This window comes from Hyla sarda, chromosome 1 (assembly GCF_029499605.1).
Source record: "Hyla sarda isolate aHylSar1 chromosome 1, aHylSar1.hap1, whole genome shotgun sequence".
Lineage (NCBI taxonomy): Eukaryota > Metazoa > Chordata > Amphibia > Anura > Hylidae > Hyla > Hyla sarda.
Window position 1 is genome coordinate 266,874,015 of NC_079189.1, and position 14,194 is coordinate 266,888,208.

Genomic DNA, 14,194 nt, shown 5'->3' on the forward strand with positions numbered 1-14,194 from the left:
GTGGAGTGACGTGTATGTCACATGGTCCTCCATAGGACAACATGATGCGGGCGGGAGAACTGTGCAGCAGAGCGGTAGCACCTGACAGGACAGCTGTAGGTGAGCTGTCTACAAGGGTGGGGGCTGTGGTCTAAAGGGGGCCCTGCTGCCACCGCCCGACATGTCCCCACTGCTGCCTTGCTCCTAGCGCGTTCAGAAGGGCAACGGTGGAGATGTGTCGGCTTCATTAATTCTTTCACTGCCGCCACTGACGGCAGACAACGAATCGGGCGATTATTCGATAACTGGATTCGTCGACAACAAATCCCGTTATTGATTTTAATTTATTCCATCGATTAATCGTTGCAACCCTAAAATGCTTACATTTATAACTAGAAAGTTTTTTTTTTTAAAGTTGCAAATTTTTGTGCAACAGTCTAAGTTCTTTGACTAAAATTTCATTGTAGCTCTCATTACCTGATAAGTAGGCATGGAGGTAGGACTGTAGCCGTAACTAGTCATACTGGTTGCACCCTTCTCTTGCAAATTATTAAATTATGCTTGATTTCCCGCTGGTGTGCTGAGAACTTCATGGATAGCCTAGCACTCGGTGTTATTCATGTATCAGTGAGAGGAAGAAGGATGTGGGAAATGTGACTAAATGTTGCTGTAGCTCCACCTTCATGCCCATCTACCATGTTCTGGGAGCGATTTAATTAAAGTTAAGGTGTGAATGAAACATGAGTTGGGTGAGTTGAGCTCTCTTGTAGGTGTACAATAGCCACTTCAATGTCATTACTCATTCAACCTTTATCTTATGCTCTGTAATTATACGCTAGCATGTACACATTGGCTTGATTTACTATTGTAAACCAGTTTTGTCGGGTTGTGCGGCAAAATTTGGCACCTTGCACTACAAATTCTCTCTGCTCCATAAATTGCGACCAAAGAAATTCAGCAGCCAGGGACCCGCCGGTAATGGCGGACATCAGCAATTGCATTGATATCCACCATTAACCCCTCAGTTGTAGTTATCAATACAAATCACAGCATGTGCGGCAATGCGGGTGTTTGAATAGATGATCGGATCTGGTCATCCAGCGTAGGGATCTGGTCATCCAGCATGGCAGCCACAGGTTACCTCACCTGCTCCAGCCATCATCCCAGGGTCTTCTTCTCTGGTCTGACATCGAGCAGACCAGAGAGGATCACTGATAAAACTGACCAGTGCTATGCCTATGCATAGCACTTTATAGTATATTCAAGCTAATCATTTCTATAAATAGTCCCCTATGGGGACTATAAAAGGTGTATTAAAAAAAATAATAAAAAAAGAAAAAGCCCAAGTCTAAAATTGATGTTTATTTTTTTGTTACATTAAAATTTTTTTTTTAATAAAAAGCAATTTAAAAGTTAAGCAAAAATGGCACCGTTAAAAACTACAGCTCACAACGCAAAAAGTGAACTTTCATGGAGCCCCGTATAAGGAAAAATGAGTTATAGTTGGTCAAAATAGTGATTTTAAACATACTGATTTTGTTAAAAAGGTTTGAGTTTTTTTTAAAGCAGTACAATAATAAAGTATGTAATCATGGGTATCATTTTAATTGTATTGACCCACAAAATAAAGAAAACAGCAAGCAGCCGGAAAATGAAACCTAAAATTACCAAAATTGCGGTTTTCTTTTCAATTCCCTCACACAAATATTTTTTTTTTTTTTTGTGCCATAAATTTTATGGTAAAATGAGTGATATCATTACAAAGTACAAGCCCTCACATGGGTCTGTACATAGAAATATAAAAGACTTATGATTTTTAGAAGGAGAGTTGGAAAAAATGACTCGACCTGGTCCTTAAAGGAGAACTGCTGCGTAATTTTTTTAAGTCAGGGGGGTGTCCAAGCTGCAAAAAAACATAAAAAAAAAAAAAAACTTTAACTCACCTTCCTACTTTCCCCTGTTGCAGAGATGTCAGCATCCCATTCCTTCGGTGCTGCTGGCACCTTAGGCTTGAAACATTACAGTGCAGGCAGCGTATCACCGGCCGCAGCGATGTCCCGCCTCGGCTGGTGATAGGCTGAGCGCACTGTCATGTAAAGAGCTCGGGCCGGCTCCTTACAGGACAGTCCACTCAGCCTATCACCGGCCAAGGTGGGACATCGCTGTGGCTGGCGATACGCTGCCTGCACTGTGACGTTTCAAGCCTAACAAGCCAGAGGCATCGGGTCGCCGAACTCTCCGCAAAGGGGGGACATAGGAAGGTGAGTTAGTTTGTTTTTTTATGTTTTTGCAGCCCGGGAACCCCCTGACTTAAAAAAATGTACACCGCAGTTCTCCTTTAGGGACATAGGGTGTACCTGTACATCCTGCGCCTGCCCCCCGGCTGTGTCATAGCCGAGTGGTCCTGACTGCTTTCCGCCACCAGGACCCGTGTCTAATGCTGGACATCACCGATTGCGGTGATGCCCGGCATTCACCAATTTAGAGGTGGCGATCAAAGTTGATCGCCACGACTAAAGTGAAAGTAAATCCATTTCCGGCATCTGTCTGGCTGTTCGGGACCACTGCGTGGAAATCGTGGCGTCCTGAACAGCTGAGAGGACGGGGGAGGGCCCTTACCTGCCTCCTCACCATCCGATTGTTGCTAGGTTACTCCACTTAGCTTCAGCAGGCTGGAACAATCAAGCAAAGATTACACTGATCAATGCTATGCTTATGGCATAGCATTGAACAGTGCATGCAATCAGAAGATTGCATGTAATAGTCCCTTTGGGGAAAAAAAATGTAATTTGTTTTAACCCCTTCCCTAATAAAAGTTTTAATCACCCCCTTTTCCCATAAAAAAAAACCCTAAACATGTGGTATCGCCGCGTGCGCAAATGTCTGAAATATAAAAATATAGGGTTAATTAGACCGCACTGTGAATAGCATATACGTAAAAGAATTCCAAAGTCCAAAATTGCATATTTTTGATCATTTTGCATACCCTAAAAATTTATAAAAAGTGATCAAAAATAGTTTCCAAAATGGGGTCACATGTGGGTGTTTTTTTTCTTTGCGTTCATGTCAGAACCGCTGTAACGATCAGCCACGCCACCCCTGTGCAAATCACCAATTTAGGCCTCAAATGTACATGGCACTCTCTCACTCATGAGCCATGTAGTTTTTACATACACATATGGGGTATTTCCGTACTCAGAAGAAATTGCTTTAGAAATTTGGGGGGTCTTTTTCTCCTTTTACTTAAATTTTTTTTTTTTTTTTTTACACTAACATGCTGGTTTAGCCCCCAACTTTACCTTTTCATAAGGGGTAAAAGGAGATAAATTCCCCCAAAATTTGTAACGCCGTACGGAAATACCCCATACCGTATATACTAGTATAAGCCGACCCGAATATAAGCCGAGCCACCTAATTTTACCACAAAAACCTGGAAAAAAAAAAAGTATTGACTCGAGTATAAGCCTAGGGTGGGAAATGCAGCAGCAGCAGCAACAGCTACTGGTAAATTTCAAAATAAAAATTGTTACCAATAAAATTACATTAATTGAGACATCGGTAGTTTAAATGTTTTTAAATATTTATTTAAAAGAAAAACAGTAAACTAGGTCTGTAAGTGGAAAAGAGGGTCAACAAAAACCATATGGTATCAAAAATAAGTTTAAAAGTACAAAAACCTCAATCATCAATCAAGCTAAAACACAAGAGTTAAAATCCTTCAAAACTGGATTCCTCCTCGTCATCTGTATGTCCAAACAGAGCTTCAGCTAAAGCTGGTGTGAGGCTGTCAGCATAGACATTGTCATCATCACTGATTTTGCAGTCTTCACTATCACTGCTGTCGTTTTCATACAAAGCGCTGTCTTCACTGCCATCCATAGCATTACTAATGCCACATTTCTTGAAGGCGTGTTTCACCATGTCCTCTGGAATATCTTCCCATGCATCACGAACCCACCTTGCTACCAATTCTATGTCGGGCATCATCAGATTTCCAACTTTTGTCAGTCGGGCTTGACCAGATGACATCCATTCATGCCACATCTTTCGCACACGGTCTTTTGAAAGGTTTATTTAAACACACATCTAGGGGCTGCAATACAGATGTAAGCCCACCTGGAATAACAGCCAAAGTAACTTGAGAAGACTGTCATCAGATGTGTGGGCTCTGAATATATCCCAAACTAGCAATGATTTTTTTTTTTCTTTATGGCTGCTCCTGGTTGTCCGTTCCAAATTTCTTCCAGCCATTTTTTTTTTGTTCCGTCTTCATCCATCCAACCTTTAATATGCGCGCGCACTGTAATTTCGTGGTGGGAATTTGACCTTTTTAGGCAAGGTCTTTCTTTTAAAAATAATGACAGGCCGCAGCTTACTTCCATTAGCCAAACATGACAGAACAACTGTGAAATGTTTTTTTTCATTTCCTGTGGTTCTGAGTAAAATAGTCTTCTCTCCCAAATTTGCCACAGTTCTGTTGCTTGGAAGATCAAACGTCATAGGTGTTTCATCCATATTTCCAATATCTCCCAGGGATTTTTATTTTTTTTGTTAACTTTCAGATGTTTTGTACATTTACCATTTATTAAAGGACAACTGTACTGCAGCACTTTAATGTCCCCCTGGTCCCGGGCTGCGAAAATAAACTTGAACTCACCTTCCTATGCTCCCCTCGTTGGACCAGTACCGGTCTCGCGGTCCAGCGCTGACGTCCTCTTCCTACTTCCTGGGAACGGAGAGGGTACAGGCTGCAGCGATGTCCCACCCCGGCCGGTGTTGGCTGAGCTGACTGTAATGTAAGGAGCTCTGGCCAGCTCCTTACATGACAGTGCGCTCAGCCTATCACCGGCTGGGGCGGGACATTGCTGCTGGTGATACACTGACGGCACTGTGGCATCCCTGTCCCCAGGAAGTTGAATGAGGATGTCAGAGCTGGAGTGTGAGGCCGGTACCGGTCCAACGCAGGAGCATAGGCAGGTGAGTTTATTTTTGCAGCCCGGGACCAGGGGGACATAAAAGTGCTGCAGTACAGTTGTCCTTTAAGGTAAATGCACAAAATATACTGTACATGCTAGAATATGTGTATGTGTTTGTGTAGTGTGTACAGTGAATAAACTGTGTGTATATAATGAATGCAGAGTGTGTGTGGTGTGTGTGTACCGTATACAATGAATGCAGAGTGTGTGTGTGTATATAATGAATGCAGATTTGTGTATTTGTGTAATGTGTGTTTGTATAAATGAAGAGTGTGTGTGTGTGTGTGTGTGTGTGTGTGTGTGTTTATATATATATATATATATCTATCTATCTATCTATCTATCTATCACACACACACACACACACATAATACTGAGTGGGGGGGGCATATCTATTATTTCATAATTTTTATTATTCTACTTTTTTGTTTTAATTCCCCCTCCCTGCTTGTTACCTGGCCAGGGAGGGGGGGGGGGGGATCTGTTATCCCCTGGTGGTCCAGTGGCATGGGCTGAACACTGGGAGAAGCTGTACTGTACCTTCCCAGCAGCTCTCTTCAGCTCCACTGTGCGCGCTTTGAGCATTGCCATGGAATCGCGAGTGTTACACAGTGGAGCTGCAGGGAGCTGCTGGGAACGTAAGTGACAGCTTCTGTGGCCGGGCAGCCCTCCTTCTGCGCCCCCACCACTGGGTTGCCATGGAAACCCGTGGCAATTGCGAGACACGCAGCCGGCAGAGAAAAGTGGAGCTGCATGGAAGTGACAGCTTCTCCGCCACCCCCCACCCCCCCATTCTGCGCCCCCACCGCCGGGTTGCCATGGAAACCCGTGGCAATCGCGATACACGCGGCCGGCAGAGCAAACACAATGGAGATGCAGGGAAGTAGGTGACCGCTTCTGCCGCGCCCCCCCCCCCCCCTCTTCTGCGACCCTCCCCCACCGCCGGGCTTGTCAGGAGCCCGGCGGTCCTGTTCTATATTATGGAAATGTATATTCACTTGAGTATAAGCTGAGGGGGGCATTTTCAGCACAAAAAATCGTGCTGAAAAACTCGGCTTATACTCACGTATATACGGTATGTGGCCCTAAACTGTTGACTTGAAATACGACAGGGCTCTGATGTGAGAGAGCGCCATGCGCATTTGAGGCCTAAGTAAGGAATTTGCAATAGGGGCGGACCCGGTTACCTACAGTAAAACCCTACAGCAGTGTTTCCAGGGTGCCTCCAGCTGTTGCAAGACTTTCAGCATGTCAGGACAGTCTATGACTGTCTGGCAATACTGGGAGTTGTGGCTTTGCAACAGGTGGAGGCTCTGTTTAGGAAACACTGCCATATGAGACATTTAGGGGGGGGTACGTGTGAGGTAGTGTTTACCTTTTATTATTTGGTAGTGTAGTGTTTTTAGGTTACATTCACACAGGCGGGGGTTCACAGTAAGTTTTCCGCTGGGAGTTTGGGCTGCGGCGGAAAATTTGTCGCAGCCAAGACTTGTAGCAGGAAACCCACTGTAAACCTGCCCGTGTGAATGTATCCTGTACATTCACATAGGGGGGGGGGGGGCGGGGCGCCCTAGACCTTCAGCTGTGGCAAAATGACAACTCGCAAAATGCACTGACAGACCGTACATGCTGGAAGTTGTAGTTTTACAAAAGCTGTAGGCACACTGGTGGGGAACCACTGAGTTAGAAAACAGACTCTAGCTCAGTGATTCCAACCTGTGTGCCTCCAGCTGTTGCAAAACTGCAACTCCCAGCATGTACGGTCTTTCAGTGCATTCTGGGAGTTGGAGGCACACGGGTTGAAAACACTGAGTTAGGAAACACTCTAGTTCAGTGTTTCCCTACCAGTGTGCCTGCAGTTGTTGCAAAACTAAAATTCCCAGCATGGCCAGGCAGTCAGGGATGCTGGGCGTGTAGTTCTGCAATATCTGGCCCTTCAGATGTTGCAGAACTACAACTCCCAGCATGCCTGGACAGTCTGGGCATGCTAGGAGTTGTAGTTAGTCTCCAAACTGTTCTTCCCCAGTTGTTGCATAAGTAGTGGTCTCCAAACTGTAGCCCTCCAGATGTTCTGCAACATATGAAGGGCCAGATATTGCAGAACTACATGCCCAGCATCCCTGACTGTCTGGCCATGCTGGGAATTGTAGTTTTGCAACATCTGGAGGGCTACAGTTTAGAGACCACCGTATTGTGGTCTCCAAACTGTGCCACTTCAGATGTTGCAAAACTACAACTCCCAGCATGCCCACACAGCCTTTGGCTGTGTGGCCATGCTGGGAGTTGTAGTTTTGCAGCTTTTAAAAGGCCAGAGAGAAGATCACTTACCGCGATCTTCACTGCAGCCTTTTCCACGCCGCACTTTCCGTCTGCTCCTCCTGTGTCGATGCCGCTGCCGCCGCTGGTCCGGGTAGGCCAGGCCATGCTCCCCCTTCGCCGCCCGTGTCCCCCCCTGCTCTGCCTGACTTCGATCGGTGGGCAAAGCGGGGGAAATGAACTCTAATCCACCCCGCCCCCAACTGCCACATTGGTCATCAGCCTGATCGACCAATGGCAGGGGATAGGAGGGGATGGCAACACTGCCACCTCGCTCCTATCCTATAGGATGGTCGGAGCTGTCCCTGACTGCTCCGATCATTCTTATTTTCCAGGCGACCGGGTCACCAGTCAATTCAGACCAGCGATTTGCCGCGATCGCCGACATGGGGGGTGGTCTCAGAAACCCCCTAAGCATTGCCACGGGATGCCTGCTGATAGATTTCAACAGTCATCCTGGTCCGATCACCGCCCGGCGAGCTGCAGTGATCGGATATACGGAGGGCGTATGGATACGCCCTCCGTCCTTAAGTGACGGGACACGAGGGCGTATGCATGTACGCCCTTCGTTGCCTAGGAGTTAAAATACAGGATAGTTTATTTAACCTTAAACTACCCCCATTTGTGAGGGTCGGGGTTTTTGTTTAAAGTCCCATGCAAATCAACAGTAAATGTATGTAGAGGACGGGATACGAGGACCTGTAGTAGAGGGGAAAAAAAGAGAGACTGCACAGATGGCGCCTAGTGTATTACCCCAACAAGAGAGAAGACTAGATGTCGGGGCTGCCGACGCCTCTAGTAGATGGCAGTTTACCTTTAAAAAAAGGATAAATGCGCCCATCACCCTAGTATGTGCAGGGTACCAATAGTAGAGATCCGCTGCTGGATGCGGGAGGTCGCAGGAGGTTGGAAGGTTCCAATCCTGGAGAAATGTCAAGTAAGACGGGAAGAAGAGGACCTATAATCCTTGCGCTGCGGATGTTCGTCCCAAGAATTTTTTTTTTTTAAATCAGAAATGTATTAAGCAGTTTTGCATAAAAAAAACATCATACAAATACACCCCCCCCCCCCCCTCAAGTCACGTGTCTGACCCTCCCAGTGGGTCTAAGGCAACATAGCGGAAAGTAAAGTAATACAGCCTTGGGCACAACAGAAAGGGGTTATATCGCACAACCATGTTGCATAAAGGCAATCAATATGTGACAAGACACAATACACCAGATCAGACAGAAAAAAATAAGACACCAGGACCAGAAAAAGTACAAGCAAGACAACAGAGTACATATAATGTGCAGACCCTTCAGACCCCCCCCCCCCCCCCCCCCCCCAGTAGCACCTCCATGGGGGTCCTTCGTAAATACGTAGATGGTAGCCCCGGGGTATCAATTCAAGGGCCCCAGATGAGTTCAAATTTACGCATGGCTTTCCGTTTGCAATAAACCATAAACCAAATAGCTTGGACCGTCCCAACCGCGATAAGGTGGCCCTTATCGCGGTGGGACGGTCCAAGCTATTTGACCGCCGGCGAAGACAAATTTGCGAGCTAAGTGCCTCACTATTCATAGTTTCACATTTGCATCTATTACACCATAGCTGTATAGCTCTCCATGTTTTAACTGCATATTCATGTTGCACCTATATCTTTGTGCTGGCAGTGTGCTGCTGCATTCTTCTGTTGCTGTATATCTAGCCTAGTAGCGTGCACCTGTAGGCCAGGTCCATATAATAGTTTGGTATCAACTAAAGTGCTGGCTGACTTATTCTTTGTGTATATATATATATATATATATATATATATATATATCCACTGTCCTCGTCCAATCCCTCTAGATAGCCCAGGATACACGTCAGGGCGGTTAGAGCAAACAGGCATCCATAAACCTGCCTAATCAAGCGCCCCACATCGCCCCAAAATGGAGTAAAAGGAGCACAGTCCCACATCACATGCAGCAAATGGGCGTCAGGCATAGAGCATCGAGGGCAGCATTAGTCCGTCCGTACCCCGATCCTATGAAGAAATGCAGGAGTGCGATACACTCGGTGCAGTAAGAAAATTTGGGACACCCGGTGAGCCTCCGAGACGGCAAGACGCAGGGTCATGGTTAAAATCTGCGTTCATTGCTCATCCGATAAGGGACCCACATCCACCTCCCGTTAATCCCTAACCGTCAAAGGGTAGGCATCATGATTAGAGGACAATAGGTCTCTATACATTACCACTATCACTCCCTTAGTTGAAACCTGAGTAAATAAATCGTTCACCACCACTGATGAGCCGACAGTCAAGTCACAAGCCCCAGACTGCGTATCTAAGGCATGTTGTAGTTGCAGGTAGCGATAGAAAAAGGAGTGTGGCAAATGAAAATCTTCCTGCAGCTGAGCAAATGACTTCAATGCCGGCCCATCATACACCTGAGAAAGATACAGAATCCCATGAGCGATCCAGCAAGCAACATCTGGCAGGGAGGACAGTTCAGAAAGACCTAGATTGTACCACAGTGGAGAGTATGTTACAAAGACAGGAAAGTGCAGTAGTGTCTTAAACTTCATCCAGACCCTACGGACAAGGGCAAAGGTAGGGGATGGGGGCTTTTTTGGACTTTGGATTTTTTTACGTGTATGCCATTGACCGTGCGGTTTAATTAAAGAGAGATTTTTTTATAGTTCAGACATTTACGCATGTGGCGATACCAGATATGTTTGTTTTTATTTACACTGTTTTATTTTTTTAATGGGAAAAGGGGGGTGATTCAAACTTTTATTAGGGAAGGGGTTAAATGATCTTTATTACCACTTTTTTTTTTTTACTTTTTCTTTTGCAATGTTATAGCCCCCATAGGGGCCTATAACATTACATACACTGATCTTTTACACAGATCACTGGCGTGTATTAACACGCCTGTGATCAGTGTTATTGGCGCATGACTGCTCATGCCTGGATCTTAGGCACGGAGCAGTCGGAGCAGTCGATCGGACACTGAGGAGGCAGGTAAGGTCCCTCCCGGTGTCCTGTAAGCTGTTCTGGACGCCGAGGCGGTCCCGAACAGCCCGACTGAGCAGCCGGGATTGCTTCACTCTCGCTTCAGACGCCGCGGTCAGCTTTGATTGCCGTGTCTAAAGGGTTAATGCAGGGCATCACCGCGATCAGTGATGTCCTGCATTAGCCGTGGGTCCCGGCTGTTGATGGCTGCCGGGAACGACCCGATATGACGCGGGGTCACCGTGTGACCCAACGGCATATCGCGGGGGCTGGTGGAGGACGTAAATATACGTCCTTCGTCGTTAAGGAGTTAGTTTTTTTTTTTTTTTTTTTTTTTTTTTTTATAAGAATCCAAACTGGTATTATGGAGAGTGTACAGAAACTGGGGCATAAGGACCATTTTAACGAAGTTAGACCTACCCACCATAGATAAAGGGAGCTTGCGCCAAGTAACTACTTTTTGGGAGCTGCGGTCTAGTAACGGAACCAGATTGAGATTGACATATACTCATAAGTACTTAAATCTGGAGACTACAGGGAGACCAACCCTAGCGAGTGCTGGCAACTGGGGGGGAGGGGGTCGAGAGGAAGAAGCCCAGACTTATTACAGTTAATGGTAAGGCCACAGTAGCCACCAAAGGATTCAATAAGGGTCATTAAGGGGGTTAGAGAGAGTGATGTATTACCCAAAAAGAGAAGCATGTCGTCTGCATAGGGCGCAAAATCCTTTGATATCAGGGGATGATCTAATTATAACCTCCAGGGTTCTATTGCGATAGCAAAGAGGAACAGGGACACCCCTGAAGCTTGCCTCACTCTAGAGGAAAGGAATGTGAAGGTAGGCAAATAGCTCGCATTCTAGCCCGGGACTGGGGGGGTTTGGTGGTGTTGGAGGACAGCATACAGTAGTTGAACCCACTGTAAGTACACCGGGCCAAATCCCATTCGTCTCATAACACTCCAAAGAAAATTCCACTCGACAAAGGCTTTGGCAGCGTTGAGGGAAAGCACGGCCCTACACATAGCATTCTCAGGCTGTAACTGCAGATTCTCGGCCTACTCTATGCCATTATGCTGTGTAGGGTTTTCCCTCTTCTGAAAGTGACCGATGGTTTCTTGGGAAAAACGTCACTTAAATAGGGGTCATTACAAAGGATCGCCCAGTGCTTCGTAAGAATGTCCCTTATCTGATTGTTTTCTTTTGTGTATGTAGTTATAAGGACCAATCTTTGTTAGCCTCTGGTTTGATAGTTTTTGTTAAACAGTTGGTTTGTGTAATTGTGCAAGCTTTCTTGTATACTGCGTCAATGTTTTTAGGGTGTTTTTTTTGCTCTGAATCTGGATTTGAGTATTAGGCTCTGTTCTTTAAAATCATTAAATTCCCCTTTGGGTTACAATATATTGGTAGAACCATGAGGGGTCTACGAGAACGTATCAATAAACATAGGAGCAAAACATCAATGGGTTCATGCTGCACAGTGTCTCTAAACATGTCACTGAACATCACAATTGGAACTTCAGTTGCATTACCATCACCCCCATTGAGTGTGTACCAAAAAATGACCCACAAAGGTTCAGCACTCTTAAGAAACTTGAGAACTACTGGATATATAAACTTAGGGCTGGGCGGTATACTGGTTCATACTGAATTTTCTTTCCTGCCCGATATGAATTTTAACCCATACCGCAATACCGGTTTGGCCCCTCCCCCTCGGGAATGAATTGTCAGCTGCAGCGTGCTGCCCCCACATCGGGGAACTAATCCTATGTGCAGTAAATAACACGCCACATAACCAGTTTCATTGATCCTTATAAACTTTAGTAGAAATTTCTTGCATGTATACAAAGTTCCAAAAGACATTTGGTACGGGAAAACAATTGCAAACAAATCATAACAATCCACCCAGGTGCACCTGTTGCGGATACGCTAGATACTCCTCATGCTGTAGGAATTTTCAGCCCATGCCGGGGCCACCTTTAGCTGAGTAACCTTCCTCTCACAAAGGGGATCAGAGTGGAGCTTGCGTCGTTTTTGGAATACCGTTATATACCGTGGAACCACCATAAGTTACAAAAATACTGCGATACACATATTTGGTCATATCGCCCAGCCCTATATAAACTGCGTACATTGATACCAGCTGGTCTGAACGAACTCATTGAATGCTCATTGTAATCCCGTTTCTCTCTACATTGTTTTTTTTTTTTCCCCAAAGAAGTTTAATGAAAATATTCATCAACAAGAACAATCATCATCAATAAGGCTCAAAGTAAAACAATGCACAGAAATGCGAGTATGGAGTATCTACATTGTTTTTTATGGTTTTTATCATAGTTACATAGTTAGTACGGTCGAAAAAAGACATATGTCCATCAAGTTCAACCAGGGAATTAAGGGGTAGGGGTGTGGGGCGATATTGGGGAAGGGATGGGATTTTATATTTCTTCATAAGCATTAATGTTATTTTGTTCCATGAATGTATCTAATCCTGTTTTAAAGCTGTTAATTGTTCCTGCTGTGACCAGTTCCTGAGGTAGACCGTTCCATAAATTCACAGTCCTCACGGTAAAGAAGGCGTGTCGCCCCTTGAGACTAAACTTTTTCTTCTCCAGACGGAGGGAGTGCCCCCTTGTCCTTTGTGGGGGGGGGGGGGGGGGGTTTAACCTGGAACAGTTTTTCTCCATATTTTTTGTATGGGCCATTAATATACTTATATACGTTTATCATATCCCCCCTTAAACGTCTCTTCTCAAGACTAAACAATTGTAACTCCTTTAATCGCTCCTCATAGCTAAGATGTTCCATGCCCCATATTAGTTTAGTCGCGCGTCTCTGCACCCTTTCCAACTCCGCATTGTCCCTTTTATGGACAGGTGCCCAAAACTGAACAGCATATTACAGGTGAGGCCGTACCAATGCTTTATAAAGGGGGAGTATTATGTCCCTGTCCCTTGAGTCCATGCCTCTTTTGATACATGACAATATCCTGCCGGCTTTGGAAGCAGCAGCCTGACATTGCATGCTATTCTGTAGTCTGTGATCTACAAGTACACCCAGATCCTTCTCTACCAGTGACTCTGCCAGTTTAATCCCCCCTAAGACATACGACGCATGCAGGTTATTAGTACCCAGATGCATAACTTTAAATTTATCCACATTGAACCTCATTTGCCAAGTGGATGCCCAGACACTTAGTCTATCCAAGTCATCTTGTAACTTATGCACATCCTCTATAGACTGTACCGTGCTGCAAAGCTTGGTGTCATCTGCAAAGATAGAAACAGAGCTGTTAATATCATCCTCTATATCATTGATAAATAAATTAAACAACAGCGGTCCCAGTACTGAACCTTGGTGTACACCACTAATAACCGGGGACCAATCAGAGTACGAATCATTGACCACCACTCTCTGGGTACGATCCATGAGCCAGTGTTCAATCCAGTTACAAACTAAAATTTCCAAACCCAAAGACCTTAACTTACCTGTCAGACGTCTATGAGGGACAGTATCAAACGCTTTAGCAAAATCCAGAAACACTATATCCACAGCCATTCCTCTGTCAAGGCTTCTACTCACCTCTTCATAAAAGCAAATTAGATTGGTTTGACAACTTCTATCCTTAGTAAACCCATGCTGGCTATCACTTATAATACAATTATCCCCTATGTATTCCTGTATGTAATCCCTTATAAGTCCTTCAAACAATTTACCCACAATGCACGTTAAACTTACCGGTCTATAGTTTCCTGGGGAAGACCTAGAGCCCTTTTTGAAGATTGGCACCACATTCGCCTTGCGCCAGTCCCTTGACACAATACCAGACACCAGAGAATCTCTAAATATCATGAACAGGGGTACAGATATTACTGAACTTATCAAAAAGTTTTAAACCACCTGTGTCAATTTTTACCTTCTATTTTTAAGATGGCAATTACTGTA

The 14,194-nt window shown here is 45.1% G+C and overlaps 1 protein-coding gene across 3 annotated transcripts in view; it reads left to right on the plus strand.

Annotated features, from left to right (window-relative positions):
• The window catches only part of KDM4B (lysine demethylase 4B), a 279,650-nt gene that overhangs the window by 38,847 nt on the left and 226,609 nt on the right, over nucleotides 1-14,194 (plus strand). The window lies entirely within an intron of this gene.